The sequence below is a fragment of the Podarcis bocagei genome (genome assembly GCF_964188305.1).
Source record: "Podarcis bocagei genome assembly, chromosome: 7".
Taxonomy (NCBI): domain Eukaryota; kingdom Metazoa; phylum Chordata; class Lepidosauria; order Squamata; family Lacertidae; genus Podarcis; species Podarcis bocagei.
In genome coordinates, this window is record NC_138132.1 from 54,710,977 (window position 1) to 54,732,804 (window position 21,828).

A 21,828-nucleotide genomic window follows, 5' to 3' on the forward strand; every position below is an offset into this window, starting at 1 on the left:
TTTTGCAGCAAGGGGCTACAGGGAGATCGCTATCTCCCCCCAGCCCCTTGCTTCAGAAGAGGTTCGGGGGCAACGGGAAGCGAAGCGCTTCGCTTCCCGCTTCCCCCGGACGTCTTTTGCAGCAAGGGGCTGCGGGGAGATCGCTTCTCCCGGTGCTCCGAAGCCGGGCGGGGGGCAGGGGACACCTCCCGCTGCCGCGGGGACACCTTTTGAAGGCAGGCGGGGGGGGGGGAGCAAAGACTTTCGCCCCCCGCCCGCCTTCAGAAGAGGTCCAGGACCTCTTCTGAAGGCTGGCGGGGGGCAAAAGTCTTTGTCCCCCCTGCCTGCCTTCCCAGGGGCTTTTAAATCGCCCCGGACAGCAGAGAAGTCCTCCGCTGTCCGGGGCGATTTTAAAATGCCGCCCGACAGCATTTTAAGATCGCCCGGACAGCGGAGAAGTCCTCCGCTGTCCCGGGTTTTTTTAAAATGCTGGGGGTGGGAAGAAAAGCCCTTGTCCCCCCCCCAGCCTTCAGAAGAGGTCCGGGGACAGACTGTCCCCGGACCTGGTCTGAAGGCGGTTTCCCTAGGAACGCATTAATTGATTTTCAATGCATTCCTATGGGAAACCGTGCATCGCAAGACGAAAAAACCGCAAGACGAAGAGATTTGCGGAACGAATTAATTTTGTCTTGCGAGGCACCACTGTAAGACAAAATATGCAATGGCGGTGGCAACATTTGTTTGAAGGTGCCATTCTGTTTAAGTGTTGCAAGCCACCCCAATCTCTGAGTGGTGCAAGATTCCAGGGGGTTCCAGTGTTTGTGTTTTCTTTGGAATGGGGGACAGCTCAGAGTGTGGTGTCTTTATGATATATGGTTTATTTACACATTTATACAACCTGGGAGTAAATACTAATGAATTCAATGGAAACATTTCCAAACCTATTATAGTCTCTTGCAGCAAAAACAACAAAGCACCTTGTGGCACCTGGAAGATGAAGAAATTTACATTTACGTTTGTTAGTCTTTTAGGTGCCACAAGTTTGGTTGAATTCGATAGGACTCACTTCCAAGTAGACATGCATAGGATGGTTTTTATCAGGAATAGGGAATCCTTTTCCACTTGAGAGCCACATTTCCTGCGAGGCAACTTTCTGAGGGATGCTTGCAGTGGTGAGTAGGACCAGCAGCAAAAGTGGGTGGCAAAACAAAGGTAAATTTTAACTTTGTATAGTCAACTGGTTTCTGCACACCCTCAACCCTGCCTTCCATTTAGACAAGCAAGAGTTCAGGGTCTCATACAAGCCAGGCAAAAACTTGGGGGACCAAGCAGAGCCAGTGTGGGGCAAGGGTGTGTGGCCTGGGAAGAGGTCTGAGAGCCCAGTCAAGAAGCCAGGTGGGTCAGATTCAGGCAAACAAACCATAGAGCTTTAGAGACATTTCTCTCTCTCTCTCTCTCTCTCTCTCTCTCTCTCTCTCTCTCTCTCTCTGAATTCTTATAATCCCTAATTAGTAACCAGAGAAAGAAGTTAGGAACCACATCAATGCAGTTCTGGAAAGAGATTCTTCTGGGTTATACAATTTCCCCCTTCTTTGCCCTCCATCAATAAGGTGTCCCTAGTGAGGTTGTGTCTCTCGGGAATTTCAGAGTTATGGAAAAAGTCACACTGATCCAAAATGGTGGAAATTGTGTCCTCTGTGGCATAAAGCAATGAAAGCAGCAAAAACAAGGAAAAGGAGAGACCCCCCCCCCGCCCTTGAGAACCTTATATTCTAAAAATTGACAGTGTGGGTTGGGGACTTGGGAAAGGGGGAACGATCAAGAAGTGGGGAGCTTTGGAAGGACAATTTAAGTGATGACTTTACCCTCCCTTGGGTCACTATCATTTTGCAAAGTTTAATCAGAACCGTATGTATGTTTAACTCAGAACTAAGTCTTCCAGGACTTCTTCACAAGTGCATTATTATTGCTGCCTTTACCTCATTCACGCAACAGCCTTTCAGGGTTGGCCACTGATGTGTCCCTTTCAGAGTCAACCAAATGACATCTGCTCTCATCTGTGGGCAGCCTTACCCCCGCAAGAGCTTTCATGGGCACTCGGCTGCCATGTGTGCTCTAGGGCTTCTTTCTTCAAGAAATTAAATGCTGCAGGGAACCATGCATGCCTGGCTGCTGAGACGCTTCACTTTCTGCATTCCTCTTGCTAAGCATCTATGTACCAGTGCACCATGAACTCATCAGTGCAACTCCTCCAGTGTTCAGGGATGCTGAGCAGATTCCTGGCCATTGGATGAACTGAGAAAAGGGCTTAGCTGTGTACATACTACTTTTAAAATGCATCTTCACCCCACCCGCCAAAAGAAAAATAATAATCCTGATAAGTTTAGTTTGTTAAGGGTGCTAGGAATTGCAGCTCTGTGAACGTAAAGTACAGTTCTCAGGGGGAGATGTGATTTAACTGAATGGCGTATTTGCAGCCTTTGGTTCTCATCCCCAATGGGATTCTTTTTAAAAAGAATAAATTAATGATTGGGAAAGGATTGGAGGAGAGGAGCCACATTCTCAACCTTTGCAATTGGCTGCCCTAGCAGAGGTGTTCCTAGATGCTTTAAAAAACAACAACACCCCACCATGATTCTGCATAAAATGTGCACACATTAATTTCATCTATTATTACATTTATATCCCTCCTTTTCCTTCAGGGAAGCTCAAAGTGGCATAGATTGTTCTCTAAACAACCCCATGGGGTAGGTTAGGCTGAGAGACAGTGACTGGCCCACAGTGACCCAGTAAGCTTCACAGCAGAGTGGGGGTTTGAACCCTGGTCTCCCAATACACCACATTATGTATATGTAAGGAATCAAACTTGGGCCAACTTTCAGAGCAAATAACTGAGGGTGAAGTCCTCACCTCATTTACCTGGGTGTAAGCCCCAGTGGATTCACTAGAACTTCAGCCTTTTGCAAGATGATATTGACACAATAACAGTGCATTAGCAGTGGATTTATTCTGCTTTAGTTTGTTCTGCCATGCTTTCCCACATTTCTGCTGCCCAGAGGGGCTGTAACGCAAGAAAAGCGAAATGAAAATAAACCAGAACAATTTGTTGTCCCACAAATTTACAGGATTTCACCACCACGAAGTTGCAGGAAATGCACAGACTGGAAATGAAGCAGGGTGACCATCCAAAAACCTTTGCAGGCACAAGTAATATTTAAAGTGGGTGACTTCTGATAGCATTAAGGGCACTAATCCTCAGTCCTGGAGGTGGCCTAGCAGAGGGAGCTGCCCTATACTGAATCAGACCATTGGCCCATTGTCTATACTAACTGCCAGAGGCTGTCCAGGGTTTCAGACAGGGAGTCTTTCCTAACACTGACTGGAGACGCTGGGGATTGAACCCGGGACCTTCTGCATGCAAAACGTGGCCTTTACCACTGAGCCTGTCCCCCTACTTGTGACTAGACATGGTTAGGATGGTGCTGTAGCTTCTTTAAAAAAATAAAAGGAATGCCAGGAAATTAGGGGCCCTGTGCAAAAGCCTACCTGCTAACACTTTGCCCTATGATTCTCAGGTTTCGACTGAAGACTCCTTGCAATCTATGGAATAACAGCCCCTGACCCACATACAGTTTTTCCGACACCCTGGAGACTGGGAACACATTAAGCTGGATTAATGGTTGGTGGCAAAGCAGGACATAGTGCCTTGGAACCCCATGGAGATGCTCCTAATCTTTCCTCCTCTTAAGCGTCAAGGGTACTTAACATCCAAGTAGGTGGATGGCAATTCCTTGGTAATTATTCTATTTGCTCTGGCTGCTTTTCTGTGTGCTTTTCAAGGCTCCAGTTAATTCTACTGGAGCTTTTACCCAGATCACCTGGAAAAGCAGTGTGTGCCTGCGCAGTCGTATACTGACAAATTCAAGAGTGCAGGGCCCCTTCGTGATACTCACAGTCACGCCCCCCTCACAGCCCCTTCCAAGGATATACAACCCTCTAAGATCACACAAGAATCTTATAATTGTGCAAGAATAACAATTAGGGGTGCATTGCAGCAATCATTTCAGATCTCCACGTCTTGGCTTTCAGCTAGATCTATTTTCTGTGCACGTGCATGGGCAAATGATTTGGGCTTCAATTTCTTTCAGAGTGATGTAAATTTTATTTTATTTAGACATTTTAAAACCTGTGACTTAAAAAACCCCCACATCCCTGCTTTCAGTTTTCCCCATCTAGAGCTGTAGGTCCACCTAGCTTAGTGTCAATTATTGTCAGGGACAAAGAGGAGCAGTGGGAGGCACTGGCTGGGGAACCCCGAAGGGAAACCCCAGAGGAGAAAGGCTCAGACCCTGGGGGTTGGTGGTGGGACACTGAGGAGAGGTGGGGGGGTGGGAGGAGCTAGATGCAGAAAGGGCAACAGGGTCTAGTGAGCAGGAAGAGCTGGTGGCAGGTAGCAGAAGCAGAAGAGGGGGGAAGTCAAGGGACTGCTGAAAAATCCAGGGAGTCTACCTCTCCTGCTGTGACAAGCTCCCTTCCCACTTTGTCTCTAAGAATGTGCAGAATAATGAGGAGAGCAGAACAGAGGCTAGAGGTGCTTAGGCGCTGTTTGAGACTGCTTGGGAAACATCCAGGAGAGGAAAAACTATAGAAAGGTTGGAAGGCAAGGACCTCCAGTCCTAGCAACTGCTCCATAAGGGCAAGACCTACTGGGAAGTGTTGCTGAGTTGTATGTCATTTCCTTGAATAAAGAGTTAACTTCACTGACAACAGAGCCCTGCGTCTTTGGTGCTGACCTGAGTCTGACTCCAGCCCTGACATCCATGCTGTACAAACAGGGAGCAGCCTGACCCGGAGATTGAATCTGGGGCTTTCTGCATGCAGAGCAGATGTTCTACCAATGAGCCAGGGCTCTTCCCAATGGTTGGGGAACTTGCAACACAAATGACCACAGGGGATGCTAGCCGTAGCCCTCCAGACATTGCTGCACAACAATTCCCAGCATCCCTGACCACTGTCTCTGCTGGCTGGGGCTGATGGGAGTTGGAGTCAGCCAGAAGTGAGCTGCTCCAACAATGCTATATATAAAGAAAGCTGGAAATGGTTTTCTCTCTGACTGCAATACATTGCTAACATGTGGCGGCATGTCACGCATTTGGCTGGTCGCCCCATTCTCAAGTTCTGGCATGCTCTGAAGGGCCTTTTCTCCTCCAACATGTGCTCCTGGTGCCTTCCATGCAAAATGCTCGCCCCTTGCAGGAAAGCACAACCGCTGCAAAATTAATTCGAGCGCGACGGCTGAATGATTGAAGGAAGAAACTTTCCCGTGACCTTCTGGAATGGCACAGTTTACATCTGAGCTATAAATCCCTCAGGCCGTAAAAGGTTTACTGTCCTCATCTCTCCATGTTATTAAATGGCAAAGACAATGTAGGGCAGCTGACCGGTCTTGTGGCAGTAAATCAGGGGTGGGAAACCTCAAGCCCAGGGGCTGGATGTGGCCCTCCAGGTTTCTCTATCTGGCCCACAAAACTCTTCCCAGACACCCCCCCCCACCTCACCAGCACTCCTTCGTAACCTGCTTGAGGTCTTTTTGGCTGGTCTGGAATTTGCCCTTGAACTGATGTCTCTGACTTCCCTAGATGGAGGATGGAGAGGGATGTGTGTGTGCAGAAACTAGACTATTCTTAACACATTTGCATACATTGCTCCACTCACTTTTGCCACCAGCTCCGCCCACTGCTGGCATGTGGCCCTTGGAAGGTTGTCCAGTAGTTAATGTGGCCCTCCAGCTGAAAAAGCTTCTCTACTCCTGCTAGAAATCATTATACTTAGGAGAGACCTCCTCCCACAGAGATGATGGGGGAACAGCCTTGGAGTTAGCAGGATCCTAGCCCTCACTAGCTGGGTGGGTAACCCTCAAAGGCTCATCTAGTTGAGCATCCTGTTCTCACAGCGGCCAACTAGATGCCTATGGGAAGCCCACAGGTAGGAGATAAGCAAAACAACACTCTCCCAGCTTGCAATTCCCAACACTTGATATTCAGAGTGGAGAGAGAGTATAGCCATTGTGGCTGGTAGTCACTGATAACCTGATTCTCCACGAATGTGTCTCATCTCCCTTTTAAAAGCCATCCAAGTTGCTGGCCATTGGTATATCTTGTGGCGGTGAATTCCATAGGTCAACAACGTGGGCTGCATGGAGATGCACTCTCTCTGGCCTGTCTTGAACCTCCCACCTTTCAGCTTCATTGGATAACTCCTGGATCCAGTGTGGTGTAGTGCATAGAGCAGGGGTCACCAGTCTGGGGCCCTCTAGATGCTGCTGTTGGACTCCCATCAGCCCCAGGCAGCATAGCGAATGGTCAGAGATCATAGAATTGTAGGATTTGAAGGGATCCCGAGGGTCATCTAGTCCAACCCCCTGCAATGCAGGAATCTACGAGTTGTAGCCCAGCAACTTCTGGGGCCCTCAGGCTCCCCATCTCTGTGGTCAAAGGCTTTATGGAAAAGGAGGGGTTTAGTGAAAGATTTGAAGGAAGTGATAGAGATGTCATCATGTAAGCAGAGGTGGCATTAGAGTAGGATGACCAGTTCGGCCGTACTGGGTGCCCCATCACACAGTGTGCTGCAACAATGACGTAGAGCAGAGTGCAAGAGGCAGGGGGGGTGTTTTGCCAAATTTTAGCATCACACATGGCACCGCTGACATTTGAGAGCCCAAAGTCCACAACTGCACATAGGTATTCTAGATCAGTGTTTCCCAACCACTGTTCCGCGGCACACTAGTGTGCCGTGAGATGTTGCCTGGTGTGCCGTGAGATGTTGCCTGGAGGGAGGCGGGCGAGTCGGGCGGCAAGAGGCGGGGCGGCGGCGGCGAGGAGAGGCCGCCCAGCGCGGGGCTCTCGCCGTCTGCCTGCCTGGCTGCCTGCGAGCTCGGCGGGCAGCGCCTCCGTCCGCAGCGCCCGCCTCGCAGCTCTCATTCCCTGCCCCTGCGAAAGCTCACCCAGCCAAGCCGCGCTCTCCTTCCTGCCTCACTTTGCTGCCTCCTCCCCCCCCCCAAAGCTTGGAGGTTCCCCGGCAAGGGGGAGGGAAAAAAATTGAAACTTACACTTTCGTGCGTCCCTCCCGGCGTGACGCTGCGCGCTGACGTCACGGGGCTGTAATGGTGGTGTGCCTCGAGATTTTTTTCATCAAACAAGTGTGCCTTTGCCCAAAAAAGGTTGGGAAACACTGTTCTAGATAGCAGATAGCATAATGGGAAGCCAGAGGTGCCAGCACAAAATGACTGCCACAGACCACAAAAAGAGGTGATTGTGCTCCATATCAGTGATGAGTAACAAAAAATTTATCTCACCATAAAAATGCACACTTTCTGCAACAGTATGCAAACTGAAACACAGCCATCCTTCAAAAGTCACAGTTCTCTGAATTTTGCAATGCAGTTCTCCAGCCAAGCAATGTGTACAAAAATTCATATGCTAGAGGGAAAATGTTTATAGAAATGCATATATTAGTGAAAAATAACATACAAAATGCTTGGGACTCAGCATGGTACAGTGGTACCTTGGGTTACAGACGCTTCAGGTTACAGACTCCACTAACCCAGAAATAGTCCAACCCAATATCTTGGGTTAAGAACTTTGCTTCAGGATGAGAACAGAAATCCCGCAGCGGCAGTGCAGCAGCAGCAGGAGGCCCCATTAGTTAAAGTGGTACCTCAGGCTAAGAACAGTTTTAGGTTAAGAACAGACCTCCGGAACGAATTAAGTTCTTAACCCGAGGTACCACTGTATAGTGGTTAGAGTGTTGGACTAGGACCTGGGAGACCAGAGTTCAAATCCTCACTCAGCCACAAAGCTTCATGGGGGGATCATGGACCAGCCTCTCAGCCTAACCTACCTCACAGGTTTGTGGTGGAGGATAAAATAGGAAGGAAGGGAGCCAGCTATACCATCTTGAGCTTCCTGGAGGAAAAGATAGGCTATAAATGCAACAAACAATTGCTCTGCAAAAATGTGTAGATTGCATACAAAAGGTATACAGTATATTAGGAGCAATATGAACTGAAGTGCAGATGAATTTTCATTTTGGTTTTATGTTTGGTTTGATGATAAACTGTGATTGTTTTATTCTCCCATTTTCAGTGGATTGTTTTATGTACTCTGTTTAGAAATGTGAATAATTAAACAGTATAGTAATGTCTTAAATAAATAAACAAATGAGGACTTTTTTTTTTAAAAAAAGAATAATTTGCATACTGATGTGGAAATGCGGAGACCTGACCTTAATATGGGAAAATGGAGAAACACAGAGAACGTGAAACAAATGGATGCATCCATTCCTAGACTGAAGGGAACCCTTCTATTTTTCAGTGTTACAAAACCATCAATAATAAGACAGTTCAGTCTAGGACTTTTCTTCTCAGTAGTGTTTGTCATCCGCTTGAATTTAATCAAGTGAGAGATTTTCCATAACCACCAAGCACAACTGAGCAAGCTGCATTAGGGATTTAAAGTCTCCTTTGGGCGGTTAAGTATCTGTCCCCAGGCAGAGTTCAGCTCCTCGTGTTGTGAATCCCACGGCAATTTACTTGGAAATAGAAGCTCAGGTATCCTGGCCACACTCCAACTTGGGTAATTACATTCAACTGACCTAAATCCTGCCAGCTGTTTCCATTGGATGCTATTCTCGATCTGCTCTCTGAACTCAGTAGGCAGCGTTGCTGAGAGCTGCTAAGCTTTGCCCAAATCTTGCCCCCAGAATCTGGGATCTGCATCTTGGAAGCAGTTGAGTAACGCTCATCATCGCCATTATCTGGGTTACAGAGATATGCTTTGCTGCGAAGTGGTTCGATGCTTTAAGCATGAAGTCAATGGCACAAAGTAGGTGTTGAAATGTATATTGTGAAATGCTGTGCACTGCCTCTCAGGGAATGTTGCAATCATAGTGCAATGTGGTTGGTGATGCTTTCTTTCTTTCAGCAATTAAAGCATAAAGGTTAAAGCTTCCAGATTTTTTGCTCTTTTGTGGGTAGGATTCAATGGCAAACCGGCAAATTCAGGTCATGCAATTAAAGTAGATTAGGCACTCTTGTGAAACAGTTCTGCTTCCAAAAACCCCAGCATCGAAGCACTGATTTTATGAAGACAGGGAAGCGCACCGGAAGATGTACCAGAAAGTGTGGGATAACAACATCATATAACTTCCTTGCAAATTGTTGGAAGTTTAGGTACAGGTCAGCTTGCTGAGAGGGGTTGCAAGGGTTAAGGCAGAAAGAGTGGGGGACCTCCAGCTTCCCAGACTACCCTTGTAACTTTATCTCTATGCTGACTTCCCTCTATTTCTTTGAAGTTTAGAGAGATACTCATAGGTTGCATCCAGTTTACAACTTCCTGCCCCTCCTCGCGTTCTTTCTCGGAACCTCCAGGCGAGAGGTCATCCGGAGCCATCTTCTGGGAATGAATTGGCAGGCATTTCTTTTTGTTTCTTCAACTAGATGGTTAGCTGGGAGTTATAGAACTCTTTCCTATCAAGAATGTACACCTCTTAATAAACACAAGCTTTCTTATTTTATACAAAATCTCAGTTGGAATTCCTTTCAACTAAGGGTGTGCTCCAAGCAAGGATTCAATTAACCTTTGCTGCTGTGTGTAAACTCTATATGCTAACACAAGGAAACCAGAGTGAATGGTCAGTAGCCCGTGGGTGTTGTATAACCCACCAATAAACATTGTGCTTACAAAGCAGGATGAATGTTCAATAAACAGGTCACCTGGAAATGACCTCAGCGGACTTCCACCGGTGAACAGGTAGGTCAGGTAGCCCGAAAAGAGAGATCCAAATCAGACCACTGTGCCACCTCTTACTTCCTGACCTGGAGCTGAACCCTCGCAAAGCCTTCAGAACTTCTTAAGGTCAAATTCCTGGATGATATGTTAAATGCATTTAATCTGCCTGTTTTTCCTTTAAAATGATGTGTTTGCTTGTGTTGAAGAAAATCCTCCCCCTCCTGAAGCTGCTGTCACTTCCAGAGTTACTGGTAACCTGCAGGGGACACGACCTCTTGCAAGGATGTAGCAGCTGCTTTCTCATAACAGAAAATTCCTAACACTTCCCAATTAAACATAGAAATATTTACAATTCTCTTAACCACTACCCTACAACCAATTTATTGCAAGAGATCTTGACAACCATTGTCATGGCAACCTAACATTACCCCACGCGAGAGACCTATTTATGTATATAATAATGGACTAGCCAAAAATCCCCATTAGGAAGCTGGTTTGTGTGAACTGTCCCCTGTACAGACTGGAAGATGGAACTCAGTCGGGGGGTTGGTTCTAGTGATGATGTGTGTTCTAGCAGCGCTTTCAGGGATGGGGACATCAGTGGAGTCAACCTTGCCCAGAAACGTCCAGATTTGTCCCGGATCCACCTACAATATCAGTGAAACAACCCATTGTCGAAAGAGATCGCAGTTCCTAGCCACCAAAACTTAAACGCAGTCAAGTGGAATAGCTAAAGTCTTGATGAATGAATGGTTTGCCTCTCCTGTCAGAGGCAGCATGGACTGGAGGCCCCTGGAGGCCCCTTCCAACTCTACAATTCTATGATTCTATGAATGTCAGCGGCTGGGAAATGCAAGTGGGAAGAGTGTTGCTCTTTTGCTCAGGTTCCGCTTGCTGGTTTGACCATAGGTATCTGGCTGGCTGAACAGGATACAGGAGTAGATGGGCAAGAAACCTTGGAAACAACTGTTGTGTTTTTTAGGCTGAAAATATTGTTGGATGGGGCTGCTTATGTGGGGGCTGGAAGGGTTTGCCATGGAGAATCAAAGAAGAGGAAATTCACCCTCCCCTCTTCACCCTCGCATTCTCCGTCTGGGGACAACATGCAAGCTGGGTTTGCCCCATAGCATTCAACAGTGGTATCCCGATTTGCACTACTCAAGGCTGCTGTGCTGGGAATATCTGAAATGTGACCTCTTGGGTCGAAGCCTGCAGAAATGCTGAAGCAACCTATTGGTGTTTCCTGTAGCGTAACCCTTTCCAGCCACAGAGGAACCGGCAGTGCGGAGGGAGCACTTTTGTCGCTCGTCTCTGTTAACTCAGCAAAAACGAAGAGGGTCAGCTCGCGAAGAGGTCACTCTTTTTGGGAAATGCCTTTCTGACTTGGCTGAAGCTCTGTTGCCACTTGGGCTGGTAGGGCTCTGCCGCGGGTGCGGAAGGAACGGGAGGATTCCCAGACGCTGTAGTAGCCGCTGGAAACTGAGATGGGAGATCAAGGAAAGCAGCAGCAGCAGCAACAACAACAACAACCCACAGTTCCTGGAGGTTGAAAGCAGGACAGGGAAGCAACTAGGGGTGCTATTCCGATTTGAAGAACATTGTGTTAGTTTTCTTTCCCATTTTCTAATTTTCTGTTTACACTGCAGTGCCTGTGGTGTCATGGAACTGCAGCTCTTCCGACAGATACACTGGCATGCCGCACTGAATTTCATTCACAGCAGTGGGTGTGACACAACAACAAGCATCACTGGACAGCATCGCTACTCTCTCACCGCCTCAAATTTTGTCACTTTACTCCCACAGTTTTCTGGGTTGAGGGGGCTGCAAGTGAATTTTTTTTCTGGAATCAAATAAAATGAAGAGCTAAGCAGGCCCTAGATTTCAATAGTTTTCCTGAAGTGTCTTCTAAATCATGTGAAATCCCCAATTTCACGGGGAAACTAACAGGGAGGGAAATGGAATAAGCTGTCCTGTAGATGCAGTCTGAGAGTCCTGTGTGGGAAGCAGCAGGCAGGCAACCAGCCAATGGGGACTGCGGTGTGGGAGGTGGTAAGCGGGCATCTATGGTAGTGGGAGAAGGAACAGCCTGGTGACACAGAGGATGGGGCCGTTTTAGCTCAATGTTTTCAAGCTTCCTTATAATCCCAGGCTGTGTACACACCATGCATTCAAAGCGCATTCCCGCCCACCACAGAAAGAACCATGGGAACTGTAGTTGACCCCTCGCAGAGCTACAATTCCTAGCACGCCTCAAGGATTCTTTGGGGGAAGGCATTTGTTTTAAATGTACACAGCTCTAGAATTTTGGAGTGAAATGGACTGGTTTCCAAGTCCTCACAAGACACACGGTAGAGGCCCATGGGGGCAGCTTGTGTTGAGCTTGCTTCTGCTTATGTATAGATGCAGATTTAGGTTGACATGCAGAGAGAAACGAAACTCTGATTGTCCAGTATGCTATGCGTGGATTGGGCCCTCCACAGTTGAAGATGGAAGATGCCCGGGGTCTCACTGGCACTGTGGTTTGCACTGTGTTTACATGATCCATAAGTGGTTGTTGTTGTTTTTTTAAAAAAGTTTTAAAGCAGGGGTGGGGGGTAGGAAGGCAGGAGATCCAGAACCTTAAGGCAAAGACCTAGGGCTCAGCCATTCCCTGACAACATCCCCGATTGGCAGTATGGAGAAAGTGGACAGAGAACAACTTTTCTCCCTGCTCATAATCCTGGAATTAGAGGACAACTGATGAAGTTGAATAATGGAAGGTTCAGCGCAGGCAAAAGGAAGTCCTTCTTCACAAGACACATGGAAACTATGGCATCTGTTCCTGCAAGAGGCAGGGATGGCCACCAACTCAGGTGGCTTTAAAAGAGGATTAGACGAATTCATGGAGAAGGCTACTAATGACTACTAACACTGATAGCTATGCTCTACCTCCACTTGTGAGAAACCACAAGAGGGGAGAGTGCTGTTGAGCTCAGGTCCTGCTTGTGGGTTCCCCATGGGCATCTGGTTGGCCACTGTGAGAACAGGATGCTAGACTAGATGGACCACTGGCTTGATTCAGCAGGATCCTCTTATGTTCTCAAACTCATTTCATGAATAGGAGACCCAGTCTATTATTCTCATCATGTTGGGCTTCCGGGTACTTTTTCCACATTTGGCAAGTTAAGGAAGTCTCCAGATATACTTTTCCTTCAGACTGCAAAGCCGACTCTCCAGACTGTCTCCCATCTCACCCAAAAAGCAGGCAGCAGCATTGCAGCATAACACCTCACCCTGTGATGCTTCAAAGCTGCTGAGAAAGAAATCTAATCCATTTTTCATTTCCTCTTTGCCCTAGCATTTAAGAGACCTGTGAACTCTTTGACAGATCTGGCTGCTGGTTTACGAGATTCTGCTTTTTCCTCTTCGTCTTAAAATGTCAAGCTTTTGTCCCTTTAGGTGTGAGGGAGCTCCAAGCAAAACAATTTAACGCTGAATTTGACCACTGAAAGAGCCTGAGGAAAACTGATCCATCTGCAGCTCTCTCCGACATTGTCCCTTTTTTCACCCCGGGGTTGAGAATGACTCCCTCTGCTTCTGAACGTCAAAGAGCAGCAGCTGATGACAGACTAAAAACCAAAGTCTGGAGATCTCGTGGGACACTGTCCTGCTTGACTCAGTCAAAAATCAATCACAACTGAGAGGAGATTAATTAGGCTCTATGGCAGCGTTTCCCCTCTAGTGTTGACAGGCAATGGTTTGGCATTTGCTCACATTACTTGTCAGCTACAGACAAATAGAGACACACTGACTGGCAGCATGATTTAAGATAAGAACATAAGCAGAGCTTGCTGGATTAGGCCAGTGGCCCATCTAGTCTAGCATTCTGTCCTCTCAGTGGCTGGGAGTTGTTAGGAGACCCCCATTTCCCTTCCAGAGCTACAATTCACAGAGTGGTTTAACAATCAGTCCCTCCCAGTGTGGTGTAGTGGTTAAGAGTGGTAGACTCATAATCTGGTGAACTGGGTTCGATTCCCCGCTCCTCCACATGCAGCTGCTGGGTGACCTTGGGCCAGTCACACTTCTCTGAAGTCTCTCAGCCCCACTCACCTCACAGAGTGTTTGTTGTGGCGGAGGAAGGGAAAAGGAGATTGTTGGCTGCTTTGAGACTCCTTTGGGTAGTGATAAAGCGGGATATCAAATCCAAACTCTTCTTCTTCTCCCCCCCCCCGGGAATTCTGGGTTCCTGGAGTCCTCTCATTAGCTACTGTGGTAAGCAAGATGCTAGGCTTGACTAAGTTCTTATGTTCTTGACTCTTCTTATGTTCATGAGAGCAGTTTCTGGGTGTGTGCCCATTGCTCCCTAGGGAAGGGCCGTAGCTCAGCAGTGAATAGGAATGGGGGAGAAATTTAATCCCATTCTTCCAACCTAATTCAAACTTTCCGAAACAGAACACAAACTGAAACATGGCCATCCTTCAAAAATCCACATTTCTCTGAATTTTGCAATGCAGTTCTCCAGCCAAGTCACGTGCACACAAATGCGTATCCCAGCATGCATAAAGAATGTATATATTAGTGGAAATAAAATAGGAAAGTGCATTATATGATGGCTAAATTTTGGCAAAATGTGTACCTTAGGCATAATTACATTAACACATCTATATTAGGAGAAATCCACATTACATGTTGAGTGATTTTCAAGAAGTTTTATTATTATTATTTAACTGCAAGCTGATGTGGATAATTGGATTTAAAACTGGGGGGGGGGGGATGAGAAACTAAGAGAAACCCAATCCTGACAGAATCCTAGTGGTAGAGCATCTGTTCTGCATCCAGAAGGTCCAAGGTTCAGTCTCCAGCATCTTCAGGTAGGGCTTGGAATGTCTCTTGTTTGAAATCCTGGAGAACCACTGCCTGTTAGTGCAGGCAGTACTGAGTGAGATGGATCCATGGTCTGACTCTGTACACGGCAGCTCCCCATGTTGCCTCTCTTTGCCCCCATGACAGGGATAGATAATTAAAGGCAAGTTATAGCCTTGCAGCCGAAACACTAAGGTCAACCTGCATGTTATGTCCAGTGAAGCAGGAACAAGAGAGATCGGTCGCACTAAAACCGAAAATTAAAAGAACAGAGAGGAGAAAATACTAGTAAATCATCATGAGTTTATTTGGAAGGAAGCTTCCTCAGGACATGAGTCGGTTGGCAAAGGTTGCCTATAAATTAGTAATGCTTGAAAAAGGGAGTTTCCTTCAGCTGTGAAATTCCCAAGCAACCCAGTCCTGAGAAATAGAGCAAATAGAGATCATTGCTTAGATAGGGAGACCTATGTTTCTTTTTTGAAATGGACCCTGGGAAAATATGATAGCTTCGTTTCTCCATGCAATAGCATAATGGCAAATTCAGGGTCGCTTCGTGATAGTAACAGCCACACTCTCTCCCAAGATTATATAATCTTGTAAAGTTATGCAATAATTTTATACAATGATAATAATTCTGGATGCAGTACAACAATCAATGCAGATCTCCACATGTTGCCTTCTAACTAAATATACTACAGTGGTACCTCGGGTTACATACGCTTCAGGTTACATACGCTTCAGGTTACACACTCCGCTAACTCAGAAATAGTGCTTCAGGGTAAGAACTTTGCTTCAGGATAAGAACAGAAATCAGGCTCTGGCGGTGCAGCAGTAGCAGGAGGCCCCATTAGCTAAAGTGGTGCTTCAGGTTAAGAACAGTTTCAGGTTAAGAACGGACCTCTGGAACGAATTAAGTACTTAACCTGAGGTACCACTGTATTTTCAGTGTACATACATTGACAAATGATTTGGAGTGCTCCAATATATTTTTTCCAAAGTGATTTAGGCCTTGAAGGTCCATTATCTTTAACAGAACTTGCACCCCATTCTCTCGAAACTAAAACATGTTCACTGTTCCTAAATGCATACAGAACGTTACCCTTTCTTGGTGTTCTTCCCACACATCTTCTCCAGGGTAAGCCCAGGAGCCAATCTTCAAGATGACTCACGGCTTTTCACTCTAATAGGCTTCAATCAGCACAAAGGGTGAGAAGACTTGTCAGGGGCTGTAAAGTTTCCTTTTCAAGCTGATTGGGCAGTCAGAGGCAGTAACGCTTCTGAATGCCAGTTGCAGTTGACCACATAAGGGAAGAGAGCGATCTTGCCTTTGGGTCTTGCTTGCAGGTTTCCCACAAAGGCATCTGGTTGGCTACTGTGAGAACAGGATGCTGGACAAGCTCAGCTGCTGGCCTGATCCAGCAGGGCTCTTATTATGTTCTTAAAAATGGAAGCCTCTTTCACAGTGGGGGGGGGGACTTGTGTGAAATAGGATGACGGGTTTTGAAACAACACAAGGCTTGGCTGGGAAACAGAGCATCCTAGCGTCCATTGCCACTGTGGTACACATTTTGGGTGCTATCTTTCTCCCGGTTTCAGTGCAGACCGACTCTCTAGAGACTGAGCTGGCTAAGATCTCGCTGTTCCTACACAAGTAGTCATAAAGAAACTGCAGTGTGGTCAATTCATTTACCCAGCAAAGTCTTGCTGCTGCTGCTTCAGCTGCTGATACATCAAAACCATCATGTTTGAGTCATGACAAAAATAAGGAGAGACCTCCCCACCCCCCCACCTAGTTATTTAAAGTAGCTGCCGGAGTTGTGGGTTTTTCTCTCCCTGCACTCAGCCTGCTATTGATTTGAAAGCCTTGTGGTTGGCTGTAAATCACTTACTTATAATAGGCAATTTAGTTGCTGCTATGAGACGCATTATGGCGTGATGGCGTTGTTACTGTTAAGGACTCAGCTGGGGGGCAAGAATCGCCTCTGAAATCCTCCTCCTCCTTCAAGCAAGGGGCCCTTGCATCATTCAAGGATGAAGCTGAGTTTTCTGCTGAAACACGCGCCCCTCCCCCATGCATTTAAAGGGCATTCAACAGACATTTGAAGCACACAGCCTTCCCCGGAGAATTCTGGGAGCTGTGGTTAAGCGCTTAAGACAAGCCTTGCTGAAACAGGCCAATGGCCCGTCTAGTGCAGCATTCTCTTCTCTCAGGGGCCAACCAGATGCCTGTGCAAAACCCACAAGCAGGGCTCTAGCACTAGAGCACTCTTCCCTTATGTGGTCTCTTGCAACTGGTACACAAAAGCATTACTGCCTCTGGCCAGGGAAGCACAACATAGCCATCATTGGCTAGTAGCCTTAGGAGAGCCTTATCCTCTTTCCATTTGTCCAAGTTGGCGGCCATCCCCATCTCCTGTGGCAGTGAGCTCCATATCTTATTTATGCACCGAGTTAAGAAGTTCCAGTTGCCAGCACCCTGCACAAAATACAATTCCCAGGACTCTTTGCGGGAAATTGTGTGTGCTTTAAATGTATGGGATGGATCTGCCCGAGAGTCCGCTCAGCAAGGAGGTCAAACCAATCTTCTCCACTCATCCATGCAACTGCATCCCTTTATTTCAGGGGTGGGGAATTGGATGCGGCCAGCAGACCAGATGGTGATCCTCTCTACATTTTCCACGTCAAGTTTGACAGGTCACCATTTGGGACAGTCGGTGGAGCCAGAGTCAATGGCAGGCAGAGGCACACCCTGTCTGGTTGTAGCTAAGAAGGAAGGCAAGTGGGGACAGGCTGAGGTTGGTGGGAAAGTGCACCAGTCCCCAGCCTCCACAGGATGGATGCAAGCTTTATCTTTTGTATAGAAGCCTACACTCCAGCTGCACAAAAAGCAGTGGTTTCTATACACCCACATACATATGCCTCCCGGCAAGCAACAGCCTGCTATTTGCTTTTGAATGCTTGTACATTTCACACTGTGCTCTCCAGACTTCGCTAGCTGCATTGAATGCTTTGGACTGAAAAACAGGTTACAAAACCTTCCGTCTGCAAGCAGGATACAAATATACTAAAATCCAGCAGTTAGGAAGGGCTGTGGCTCAGTGGCAGAGCCCATGCAACAGAAGGTCTTAGCTTCAATCCTCAGCATCCCAAAGCAGGACTGGGAACGCCTCCTTGCCTAAGACAGATAGGACAGCTGCTACCAGACAACGTGGACAATATTGAGCTAGATGGAAGGGTACAAATATATTGAAACTCATCCTTCTACAGTCAGGCATTCTGCAAGAGAGGGTGGAAGTTAAGAGACACCAGGGGCCGGCTAGAGAGGTTTCCCACCCCTGTTGTGAACAATACTGAGCCAAGTGGTCCAGTGGTCTGATTCGGTATATGTTTTCCTGCCATCTAGGCCAAGTCCTGAGCCACAGGCACAACCCTTCTTACACTGCAGAAAAAGCTGTGCAAGCAGGTGGAGTTTCCAGGTCAGGAGCATCCCATTCCTTGAGATTTCAAGGCCCAAACCTGTGACCAAGGAGCAACTTCCAGTGATGTCATGGGGGCAGGCCCTAGAGATGGAGGTTAATTGGGAGAAGGGCACATCTCATATAGGATCTACTCTATAATTTGCAGTCAGCTGCTGCTGGGCTGAATCTTGCAAGCTGCACACAGGTTTTTTTTATTAAAAAATAATTTATCATCATCATAATTACTACTATTTAAGGCACTTTTGCCCTCCTGGAGATTTAAGCTCTCCCCTAGCAATCTGGAAGGGTCCTGGAGATTTTAGGTCAGACTTGGAGGCCTGGCAACTCTACAAGCAGCATCGCAACCACAGCATGACATGTAATGCTTACACAGCAATGCCTATGTATGACTCGGGCATCTTCCCCCCTCCGCCCTGCCCCACCCACACACTATAGCAGGAGAAGAAATAAGTATTTCCACTTCTGTGCTAATCTGCAGCAGGATCTGAAAGTCTATTGCAAAACCGAGAGACAGAGAAAGGGAAAGAAAGTGTGTGCTTGTGTGTGTCTGTGTGCTTCCTCTGTGAATAACACCCAAAAGACACACTTCTGATTCAGAGGAAGTTTTTTCATTCTTTCCCCCCTTCTTTCTCCCTCACCATATATGGTCATATATGTTTTTTGCAATCGAATCAGGTAACCTATCAGCACAAAAGACAAACCAGGTCACTCTGAGCAGAAAGGAAAGCCACAGGATATGACTTGAGTGAAGCAAACCAGGCCAGCTGGGAGGAGGTTGGGGCGAGGCCTGCCTTTTATGGTAAAAAAACCCTTTGTTGAAGACCAAAGGTCAGATGCATCCGGCATTGCCCAATAGTCAAATACAAAAAGTGCAGCAATACACAGTTCCCATTGCAGGGCTTGCACAAGTGGTGCCACCCGATTCAATGCATCAGTCATGTGAGCTGTTCAACGCACCCCTAAACATGTTTCCTTAGAAGCAAACCCTATAGAGTTCAATGGGGCTTATGCATTTTGTGGACACATTAGAGCACCTTCTTTGCATGCAGAAGAGATCCCTGCCTGAATCCCCTGGAGACCCTCTGCCAATGGTCTGACTCAGTACTGAGACAGCTTCCCATGTTCCTATCACTGTAGCCTCCACTGGCTATGTCTGTTTGTGTATCTGAAATATATATATATATTTTGGAAGCTAATCCAAAAAGAAACACCCCCCAAAAACCAAGACACAGAAGAAAACAATGGCATGGCCCTCCTTCCTTATATCAAGGGCACTACAGATAAAATTAGCAAAATCCTCCATAAACACAATATCAAAACAGCCTTTTGCACCAACCAAAAAATAGCCAATATCCTCAGAAACCCCAAAGATAAAATCCAGCTAGAAAACCAAGGGGTCTATGAAATACCCTGCAAAGTCTGCCCAGCCACGTACATTGGACAAACAAACAGACGAATAAATGCACGTATCGCAGAACACAAGAATGCCGTCAAAAAAGAAGAAAAAACTTCCTCTCTTTACCAACACATGAAAGAAACAGGACACGAAATTAATTTTGCAGATTCCAAATTGCTCTTTAACATGGAACATCACCACAAGAGAATAATCATGGAAGCCATCGAGATAGAGAAACACCCTCACAACATGAACAAGCGTGACGACACGTCCCGCCTGCCAGACATCTGGAAATTAGCCCTCCCCACAAAAACCGACACCAGAACCAGAGGCACACAGAACGCCATCTCCAATCAACCACACCAGACCTAAACCCAGACCCTCTCCACAGATAAATTACAGACACCATCCAGTAGCCAAACCATAGTGGCACCTCCGGATGCTGCACCCCCCTGCAATCCCTACACAGATCTGGCTGGCACAGGGCACAAAACCACAGCTCGCCCCTATACACGAAGCCAAGCCAGAGCACAACTATTTGCAGTACAGCCATCTTCTCAGAAAAACTCTTCACAAGCTTAAGAGGTCAAGACACGAAAGCTTTAGCAACTAATCCACACCTAATGACCCTCCTAAGTGGTACTCAGAATATCACTCAAGAAATCACTCAAGATATCCCTCAAGTAATTAATGAACAAAAGAAGAAAAGGCACACTAACCTGGGAACTTCCTCTCTGCCCAGAACGTTGGAGGCTATACACCACACCCCCTCAACAGTATTTATAGGAACTCAAACACTGAGATCCTGCTCTGTTCCAGTAACAAGAAGCCGAAAGCACCAGCCTGAAGATGACGAGTGAGACCTCGTCGAAACGTCGCCTAGACACCCCAACTCTTACACGGGAAGACACCCGAAGACACCAAAACCTGCATTCCTGTACCCGTGAAAATCTACGAAAGCAAATATATATATATATATATATATATATATATATATATATATATGGCAGTCTGCAAACAGAACCTGCGTGCAGTGGCACTTTCCTCACTTGGGATCCCCAGCAACTCGAATCAAGGGGCACATTTTTCAAAAGAAAGTACTTCTTCACATAGCAACACTGTGGGATTCACTCCTGCAAATTCATGGAGGAGAAGTCTATCAGTGGCTACTGCTGCAGTGGTTGTGTTTTAATTCTGCTCAAAATGCTGTTGTGTTCCAACTCCTGCCTGCAGGCTTCTCACAGCCATCTGGCTGGCCACTGTGAGAACAGAGTGCTACGCCAATATTGAGAGGCATACTGCCTGTGACATCAGAGCCAACACATCCCCTTTGAATTTTCCTGATCCTCTTTTAAAGTCATCCAAGTTAGCAACCATCACTACCTGCTGTAGGAGCAAATTTCAACTGTGTACTGTGTGGAGAAGTACTTTTCTTGGGTATGCACTGAATCTTCCAACATTTAGGTCCACTAGATGGTTTGTTTAGGAATCGAGCCTTAAGTTTGTGGTTTCTTAGCGAGCAATTAGGTAGGATTCTGACATTATTTAGTGTGTGCGTGTATCTACTTGTTGCAACTGTCACAAAAAGTTAAAAGTAGTTGTGTTAGCCCAGAAGAATATAAGTTCCAAAAAGCCACGTTAGGACGATGACTTTGCTAGGTTGACCAAGATGTCACAGAATAATATGCATCGTCAACATCCTCACCCAATGCCTTATGTAAGCTTTTGAGCGTTCAGAATTCTACATCAGGCTAGATGGAGAGGAAGAACAGATGAAATATATTGGCTAGTGTTTAAGCAGTGATGGATGGTTCGAGCACCAATTTCTCCCTTCTTCTCTCTCCAGCCCCTGACATTTTTGCCTTCTGTTTGAAAAGAGGATGGAAAAACATAGGCCCACATCAGCCTGTAGGATACAGTACCACAATTTTGCAGGAACGCAGGGCAAAACAAAAAACATACACAAATTGCTGTATTGGCTGTATTCAGCTTCCATAGATTTCCAGCTTTCATTAAAATAAAAGAAATGGCTAAGGGTCTAAATACTAAGTGACTAAATATATGCTGGAAGAGTCCAGTTCCTGGACTAGGTTGTACATTGATGGTAATAAATATCCCACTGCCACCTTGTGGACATTGGGATCATGTTGCGCAGGGGATTTGTACACATCAAAGCAGCTGTGGTACTACCTAGATTGGATTACTGTGACATGGTCTATGTGGGGCTGCCCGTGAAGATTGTTCAGAATGTGCAGCTGATGCCGGATGCTGCAGGCAGAGTTGATGGGAAGCAGGTGAGAAGACACCTAATTTTGACACCTCCAATTTGTGACCAGCCTCCATT